This window comes from Galeopterus variegatus, unplaced genomic scaffold (assembly GCF_000696425.1).
Source record: "Galeopterus variegatus unplaced genomic scaffold, G_variegatus-3.0.2 Scaffold95, whole genome shotgun sequence".
NCBI classification, from domain to species: domain Eukaryota; kingdom Metazoa; phylum Chordata; class Mammalia; order Dermoptera; family Cynocephalidae; genus Galeopterus; species Galeopterus variegatus.
This window is the reverse complement of record NW_007726206.1, coordinates 97,548-105,621: the sequence shown is the minus strand read 5'-3', so window position 1 is coordinate 105,621 and position 8,074 is coordinate 97,548. Positions and strand designations below refer to the sequence as shown.

At 42.0% G+C, this 8,074-nt stretch overlaps 1 long non-coding RNA gene across 1 annotated transcript in view; it reads left to right on the top strand.

The window, feature by feature from the left end:
* Positions 1–3,855: 3,855 nt before the first annotated feature.
* Positions 3,856–8,074, top strand: part of LOC103598666 — a 25,025-nt gene continuing 20,806 nt past the window's right edge. The window contains exon 1 of the long non-coding RNA XR_551217.1: positions 3,856–3,918. This is a non-coding gene — a long non-coding RNA (uncharacterized LOC103598666). The remainder of the gene's footprint in view (positions 3,919–8,074) is intronic.

Sequence of the window (8,074 nt, the reverse complement as noted above, 5' to 3'; positions counted from 1 at the left end):
GGGTTCAAAAGTTCAAACCGCGCTCTGCGGGCGGAGCCAGGAGTAGGAAGTGGGGGGGACAGCCTGGGGCAGGGGAGTGGGTCGGTGGGGTGGGGACGGGCATGGGGACGGCGACGGGGCCGAGAGGGAAGCAGGGCGTCCGCGCCGTCCTCTGTGGGTGCGGGAGCATCGGGTGAGCAAAGCGCAAGCCCGGCAAAGCGCCAGGCAACGGGGGCCGCGGCCGCGCCTCGGGCGGGAAGCCCCTTCCGCTGCCCGCCCCGCCCGCGCGGGCCCGGGACTCCCAGCGAGGCACCGCCGCACAGCGCCTGCAAGGCCGGGCTTGTGCGAGTGCCCGCCCTGCGCGGCCGGTTCCAGCTCGCGGTGTTCTCCCAGCTGAGCTATGTCGGAGAGAAGGCCTTGTTCCCCACTCTAGGTGTTTATTACCACGAACCGGCCTTAAACCCATATTCTCACCTTTTTGGTTGCTTTTGTTTACTTATTTTCCTACTTTCTCTTTAAATGAACCTTTGGGCTCCTAACAAGATCCTCCAGTAGGTGCAAAAGCAGTTTTTTCAGTTCATCATAATAACAGCTTTCAGTTTTTGATTGCTTACTATGCAGAGGTGTTGGCTTCTCACAGTACCTTGTCACATTTCATCCATATGACAAGGCATGTGACTTATCCCGATTTTACAGACGAGGAACCTAGAGCTCACAGGAATTAAGCTAGTTGAAGGTCACACATTTGGGAGAGCTGGAGCTGAAGTTAGAACCCACCTCTGTGTGGCTGCCCTTCCACGCTTGTACTGCCTCGTGCTAAATACCATCCCCGCAAAAAGCTTATTTCTCAGTAGCATCCTTTATTTCATTTCAGTTGTTTCTGTTTCTCTGCAACTTCATGTTATTTTAGCTCTTAAATTCCTTAACCATCTGGGAGATAAGAATTTATGGAAATATTGAGAGAACAAAAGTGATTATTCTATACAATAGAAGTTACGGGACTTTTTCCTGAAGTAGGAAAGGCAAAATGAAAGCAAAAATGGCTTTTGGATACAAAATAGGCGGAACTCAAGATACTCTCCAACTTGTACAAACAGAATGGACCCTGTGGAAATGTGTGGAGATTCTTTTTCAAATTACAGTACATAGTTCCTTCATTCATCAAATGCTTATTGAGCACCTATTGTGTGGCAAGTTATTCTGAAATTTGGAATCTTAGTCTGTTAGCCTCTTAGTTTGTTGTTAAATATTTTAGTCTTAATTAGTAGAGCTCTTCAACTTTTTTATTCATTCCACAAATATATTTACCACAGTATCTAGGTGCTTGGGGAATATATGTGAGCAAAACTGGCAGATGGTTGCCTCATGGAGAATATATTCTTGAGGGGGACAGGGAAGAAAGACAAACAATGAACATAATAAGTAAATTATATCATTTGTTAAAAAGTAAAGAGAGCTATAGAAAAGTATACAGCAAAGTAAAGCGGAATGAGAGTGCTGGGGTATGGGGGAGGGGTTGCAATATAACAAGGTGGACAGAGTCAGCTTTAATAAGTGAGAGTTGAACAAAGACTTGAAGGTAGTGAGGAGCTCACCTGGGAGAAAAGTAGTCCCTGAACAGCCAGCACCTGGAGCAAAGGCTCCCTGGCAAGAGTAAGCCTTTAACGTTCCTGGAAGGAAGAGCAGGGAAGCCAGCGTGAGGTTAAGAGATGTGACTGGAGAGGAAATGGGAGCCAGATCTTGTAGCTCCTTGTAAGCAACTGCAAGTCCTGTGGCTTTTACTCTGACATGGGGAGCCAATATAGGGTTCAGAAGAAGAAGTGACCTGCCCTGATTGATTTTTAAATTTTTTTTTGGCGGCTGGCTGGTAAGGGGATCCGAACCTTTGACCTCGGTATTAGCAGCACATTCTAACCAACTGAACTAACTGGCCAGCCTCTGATTAACTTTTTTTTTTTTTTTCTTTAAAGATGACCGGTAAGGGGATCTCAACCCTTGGCTTGGTGTTGTCAGCACCACGCCCAGCCAGTGAGCGAACCGGCCATCCCTATATGGGATCCGAACCCGGGGCCTTGGTGTTATCAGCACCGCACTCTCCCGAGTGAGCCACGGGCCGGCCCTCTGATTAACTTTTTAAAAGATCACTTTGAGTTAGTGTATTGAGAATAGATTATAGGAAGCCACAGGTAGAAGCAGGGAAACATTTTAAGGTGATATTTATTTCAGTAATCCACTTGAGAGAGAATGAAGATTCAGACCAGAGTGGTAGCAGTGGTGGCGAAAAGTGGTTGGAGTTGGCTAGTTCTGAAGGTAGGGCCAAAATGATTTACTAAATGCTCCCATGTGAGGGAAAGAAAAGTCAAAGATTACTCAAGAGTTTTTAGCTTGGGTGAATGACAGATTTGCCATCAACAGATGCAAAAGGCTATGTGTGAATGGAGCATGTGTGGTGAGGGATGACATTACGGGTTTGTTTTTGGTGACATTATAGGGATTTGTCTTTGGTCGAGTTAAGTCAAGATGTTAACTTCCATGTGTAGGTGGAGATAAGCAGCACACAGTTGGATATGAGTATCTGGATTTCAAGAGAGAGAGATCTGGGCTAGAGATATACATTTAAATACCATACTAAAGTCATATTAGGTGAGATCACTAAAGGAATGAGTACAGATAAAAACAAGAAGACCAAGGCATGAGCTCCAGCAGAAGAGGCAGAACCAGCGAGTGTGGAGCCAGTGAGTGTGGAGGAAACCCAAGTGTGGGGTACTGGAAAGGACGAAGGAGTGATCAGCTGTGTCAAATGCAGCTGATAGGTCGAGTAAGATGAAGATTCAAAATTGACCACTGCTGGCCAGCCGCCAAACAAAATTGACCACTAGAGGGCCGGCCCGTGGCTCACTCGGGAGAGCGTGGTGCTGATAACACCAAGTCAAGGGTTAAGATCCCCTTACCGGTCATCTTAAAAAAAAAAAAAAAAAAAAAAAAATTGACCACTAGATTTAGCCACATGGGAGTCACTGGTGACCTTGATAACAGTTCAGTTTGTTAGTTTAAAAAATAATAGGCATTTTATTTTTAGGTTCTTTTTTCACATGATTTAATAACAAAATGTCTTTCTTTTTCTTCCTCTAACTCCTTACCACATCATATTCAAGCAGTCAGCCCCTGAAGGACCACAAGATATTTAAGGGCTTTGTAATTCTAATAACCTCGGTTTGGATTCTGGCTTTTTTTGTTTTCTAGCTGTGGGTCCTTGGGGAAATTTCTTAATCTCTCTAAATCTCTTCCTTTATAAAATGGGTTAATATATAACTCGTAGGTGATACATTGTTGTGAATATAAAATGAGATAAATAATACATAGAACATATACAGTACCTGGCACATAGTAAAGCACTAAAAAAAAAAAAAAAGCTGTTATTGTTGGAGGTGGTGGTAGTGGACAAAATTAGAGATGAAAGTTGCATTAACTTGCATTTTTAAATCATTTTAAGCATTGGGATCCATATTTAAGTTTGCTGCCCCCTGCTGAAATTTTTTAGGGAAAAATCTCTTTCCTGGGTGAACAGTTAAAAATTTAACCTTTATGTAAACAGGTCCTTATAAGTCTAAAAATAACTGAGTGAAGAGAGGCAGAAACTGATCTTACTTTCTAGTAAAATTTATCTTAGAATTGATCTTAGTTTCTAGTTGAAAATTTCTAGAATTCACCAAAAACATGTTTAGTTATTAACAGGGAGACAGAAAACCTAGTCCAGTGCTCTGCCATTTTTGGCTATATAACTTAGGGCATTTCTCCTTCTCAGGCTCCAGGTTTTATATGTACAATACAAGGGGACTGGACAGGATCATCTCCAAGGCCTCTTCCAGCCCTAACATTCTGTGATGCTGTGACTGAAGGTTTCTGCTGTCCATGTGTACTGTACAAAAATGAGCAAAGGTGAAAACATGCTTCATTTAGTCCAGGTCTTCTAAGAATCACCAGTACATTAGATAAATACTTACAGATGGGGCTTTTGCTAGAGTTTTACAATGATTTGGGGAAAGTGTTGCAAACCTACTCTGGATCTGGGGAACTTGGACTTTATTTATTTATTATTACTTTTTTTTAAAAGATGACCGGTAAGGGGATCTCAACCCTTGGCTTGGTGTTGTCAGCACCACGCTCACTGAGTGAGCAAACCGGCCATTCCTATATGGGATCCTAACCCGGGGCCTTGGTGTTATCAGCACCACACTCTCCCGAGTGAGCCACAGGCCGGCCCGAACTTGGACTTTAAATTGCTGTCATATAGTATGTCTACAAAACAGTAAAGAGAAAAGAATTCAGATGATATCAAACCTTATGCTTTTTTTCAGTCTAACTCCTGTTTTCTATGCTGGGATATCAGTAATACTGAAGAATTTGTGTTCAGTTATAAATTTCACGTTACAAATAATAGTATAGGAGTATTTTGTGTTCATATAGCAATTTATAGCAAAATATTTTCTACTCCAATAGTGCTTTCGTGGAAATTTTCAAAAATGAGTTTTAACAAAGGTATTTTTATGGAACTGTGGGAAATAAGGTTCTGTGACTTGAAATAATTTATCCCAAACCACAAGAGAAAGAACTCAGAATAAACACTTTATATGACAGTTGCCTCTTTTAACTTCTAGGCCCTTCCTCCACCTGTTTAGGTCTAGTTTACAGGGAAAGGAAGAAGTTCTGTTCCTCCATGATCTAAGCAGTGTTTTGGACCACTTCCCTTTCATTAGGACTTTGTGAAATACTAGTTCCATTCTGGGAGATGACCACAGAAGATTGGCTTCCATCTCTGAAATTTCACATTTTTTTTCCACTGAGATGTATTTGGCTTGTTCTGATCTGCTTTACATTCCCTAAATATACGATCCTTTGGAATCGTTTCCTCACAGTGACTAACTGAAACAACTAAGTAGGTTGTGTTTGCCTTGTATTTCCACTGTATATCACCACAGCCAAGCTTTCTTACTCAAGCTCTTTCTAATCTTTCCTGTAATTAATAACCATTCCCTTGACCCTTCTCCCCTATTCCTTTGGATATACAGGTAAAATTCTCTTACAGAAAGTTAAACGGAACTACTCACATTCTTCAGTTATCTATACTATTATTCCAGTAAGTGGACCATATCCTGGAGTCTGGAAATCTTTTCTATTAATAGCAATATTTATTTAATAATTTTATTTATTCATGTACCTAAAAAGCTCTCAGGCAGCCCAAAGTGAAAGGCCCGAGGGTTCTCTTTCCTTGTGACTATAATTTCTTGGTACCAGGGACAGAGACAACAACAGTGCAAGTGACCAGAGACAGTGGGGGATTTTCTTAGGGAGTATGAACCTCAGGATGATCTTTTCCCTTTCATTTTTCTGAGTATTTCTCTACCTGTCCCCTCCTGCTTTCAGGACAGAGAGCCAGCCATTCTCAAGTACACTAAGTATTTGTTTTTTTCCCACATAATTAGGACAGTTGAACCTCAATACAAGGGAATATCAGTGCATAAAGCTAAACAATCTCATGTTACTAAGGTAGCTGGTTTAATTTGGCCAAAAGCATTTAGCCTCTTCCCGTGTCTGCCTGTTTCTCCCCGCTTCAAGTCGTGGGCTTCTCCTTAATCTGAATCCCTTATGACTCTTTTGTGCTAGTCCCCCTACTCATTGGTGTGCTGGAGCCTGCCTGCTAGAGCCAATGGTTAGATTTTAGGTATTTTATGAGCCAGCCAGACATACTGGTAGCTTGAAATCAGCAATGGTGGATGTATTTACACCATGGAAATTGGTGAATACTACAAATTAGGCGCCCACCCCCTACTCCCAGCTGGTTGTAAAAACATTTACCAGCACACCACTACCCCTACTTGCACGCTAGTCCAAGTCAGGCCATTTTTATTAGTTCTTTTGGTCATTTCATAAAAAGGTCTTTTTTGTCTCAGAGCTTGGTTCATTCCCTGGCTCCAGGCTGAATCCTCTCCTCAAAGCCAATTTAAACCCAAAGTCCAGCCTGGCTCCTCCTGATTCGGCTTTTCAGAGCTATGAAAGGGTTACCTCCCAGCCTCTTCAATCCCAATCAACTCATTTATGGTTCTTTTCTAGCCTTTTTTTTTGGTCATACAATAATTACTTTAACATACTTAAAGACAGACAAAATAGGGCCAGCCCGTGGCTCACTCGGGAGAGTGCGGTGCTGATAGCACCAAGGCCACGGGTTCGGATCCTACATAGGTATGGCCGGTTGGCTCACTGGCTGAGTGTTGTGCTGACCACACCAAGCTAAGGGTTGAGATCCCCTTACCGGTCATCTTTAAAAAAAAAAAAAAAAAAAAGACACAAAATAGCTGGGGAAGGGAGTGGGGCCCAGACTAGTTCCACCCTGGGGCTACCAAGAGGAGGCGCAGGCGAAGCTTCCCTGATGATCCTCTTTCCAGGGGTCTTCCTATGGCAGGGCCCTATTGCTTTAGCGAGGAAGGAGCCATGTATCAAGGGAGGCAGGGATGCCTCTTGGCCCCACTCAGCCCCAAAGCTAGCCTCCAGATTTTCTAGCCCTTTTATTTCTTGGATTCCAAAAGCCTCCAACTCATTTAATGCCCCCGCCCTTCAGCTCCACCACTAGTACCAGCAGCACCATAGTGCTAGGCTTTCATCCCCAGACTGAGTTTACATGCTTTAACTTATTTATTCTTCATGATAACCCTATGGGGTAGAAACTATTATCTCATTTTACAGAAGAGGAAATTGAAGCTCCTGGGGTTAAGGACTGATCTAAGGTCACGCCAGCCCATAACTTCCTCTCTGGAATCCCCCCTCTTCCCTCATTTCTTCTCTCCAAAAACATTAATATAGAACTACTTTTATATTCACACTTTCAATTACATGTTTATTTCCCCAAATCATCCAAATCTGGAATGGGCCCCAAACCCTTCAGTTAGGAGATGCAGTGAAAGAAGGAGCTCGTCCAGAGTTCTAACAAATTTGGGCCTGTACTCACAAGCCTCTATTTTTACAGCACTGTGCTATTTTGATCCTCTAGTACATGTTTTTTCCTTACCCTCCAGCATATTTTGTTCCAATACAGTCAGGAATATAAGCCATTTAGAAACCCTGAAAGGTCTTTGCATGTTTCTGGTAGATCAAGATTTCCTCATTTTAAATTACATAGTTCTCTGTTTTGGTAAGTTGTGGTCCCCACTGACCTTGTAAATGGGACAGTCTGTAACTACAAAAATCATCTTGCTTACCCTATTCCCTCAGCAGCTTCATTTATTTGTCCAGAACCCAAGGGACAGGGCCCAGCTCACATACTGTGGAAAAGAAAAAGAAAGAAATTCTTTGTGAATCAGGCTGCTCTTCCTCTTTACTCTGCCTGAAACGACTAACAGTGAACCAGAGTTGTTTCAGAGAAAAAAAAACAAAACAAAAAACCTGGAATATGGGTCACCTAACAAGATATGAAACCATTTCCTTGAGGTTGGTTTGCTCAATTGCATTGGGAGGTTTCATAGCCTCTGGTCAAGGGCCAGACAGCCAAACCCCAAATACATTGTTATGAAGCCTAAGAAAAGGAAGTTCAGCTGTGGGAGAAAGTAGTGGTTACTTTCTCAGCAAGCAACAGAATCATTCTGACCTCTTTAGAGAGACCAGGACTGGATAAAAAACAAATGAAAGACACTGTGGGGTAGGGAAAGTAAAGATTAGAATAACAAAATATTGAAGTATTGACTCCTCAGTGACAAGAGTGTAAACTCAGTGCCATTATAACTACTAGGAACTGGAAATTCTGGCTTCTATTGTGATTAAATAGAGCAACCTTTGACTAGGTCCCTAGATGTTTTGGGCTCAGTTTCCCCATCTACAGTGTGAGGATAATATTTGCTCTAAAACAGCCTGCATCACTAGATTGGGATTCGGGAAATATGGATTCTAACTACAGCACAACTGACTGAGTGAATATTAGTTTCATTATTTGTAAAATAAAATATAAACTCTAAGTTTCCTTATATAATTCAGTCATTATATGTAGCACCCTGAAAAATGTAAAGATTTTCTAGAAATAAAAAATTATATATATATATATATATAT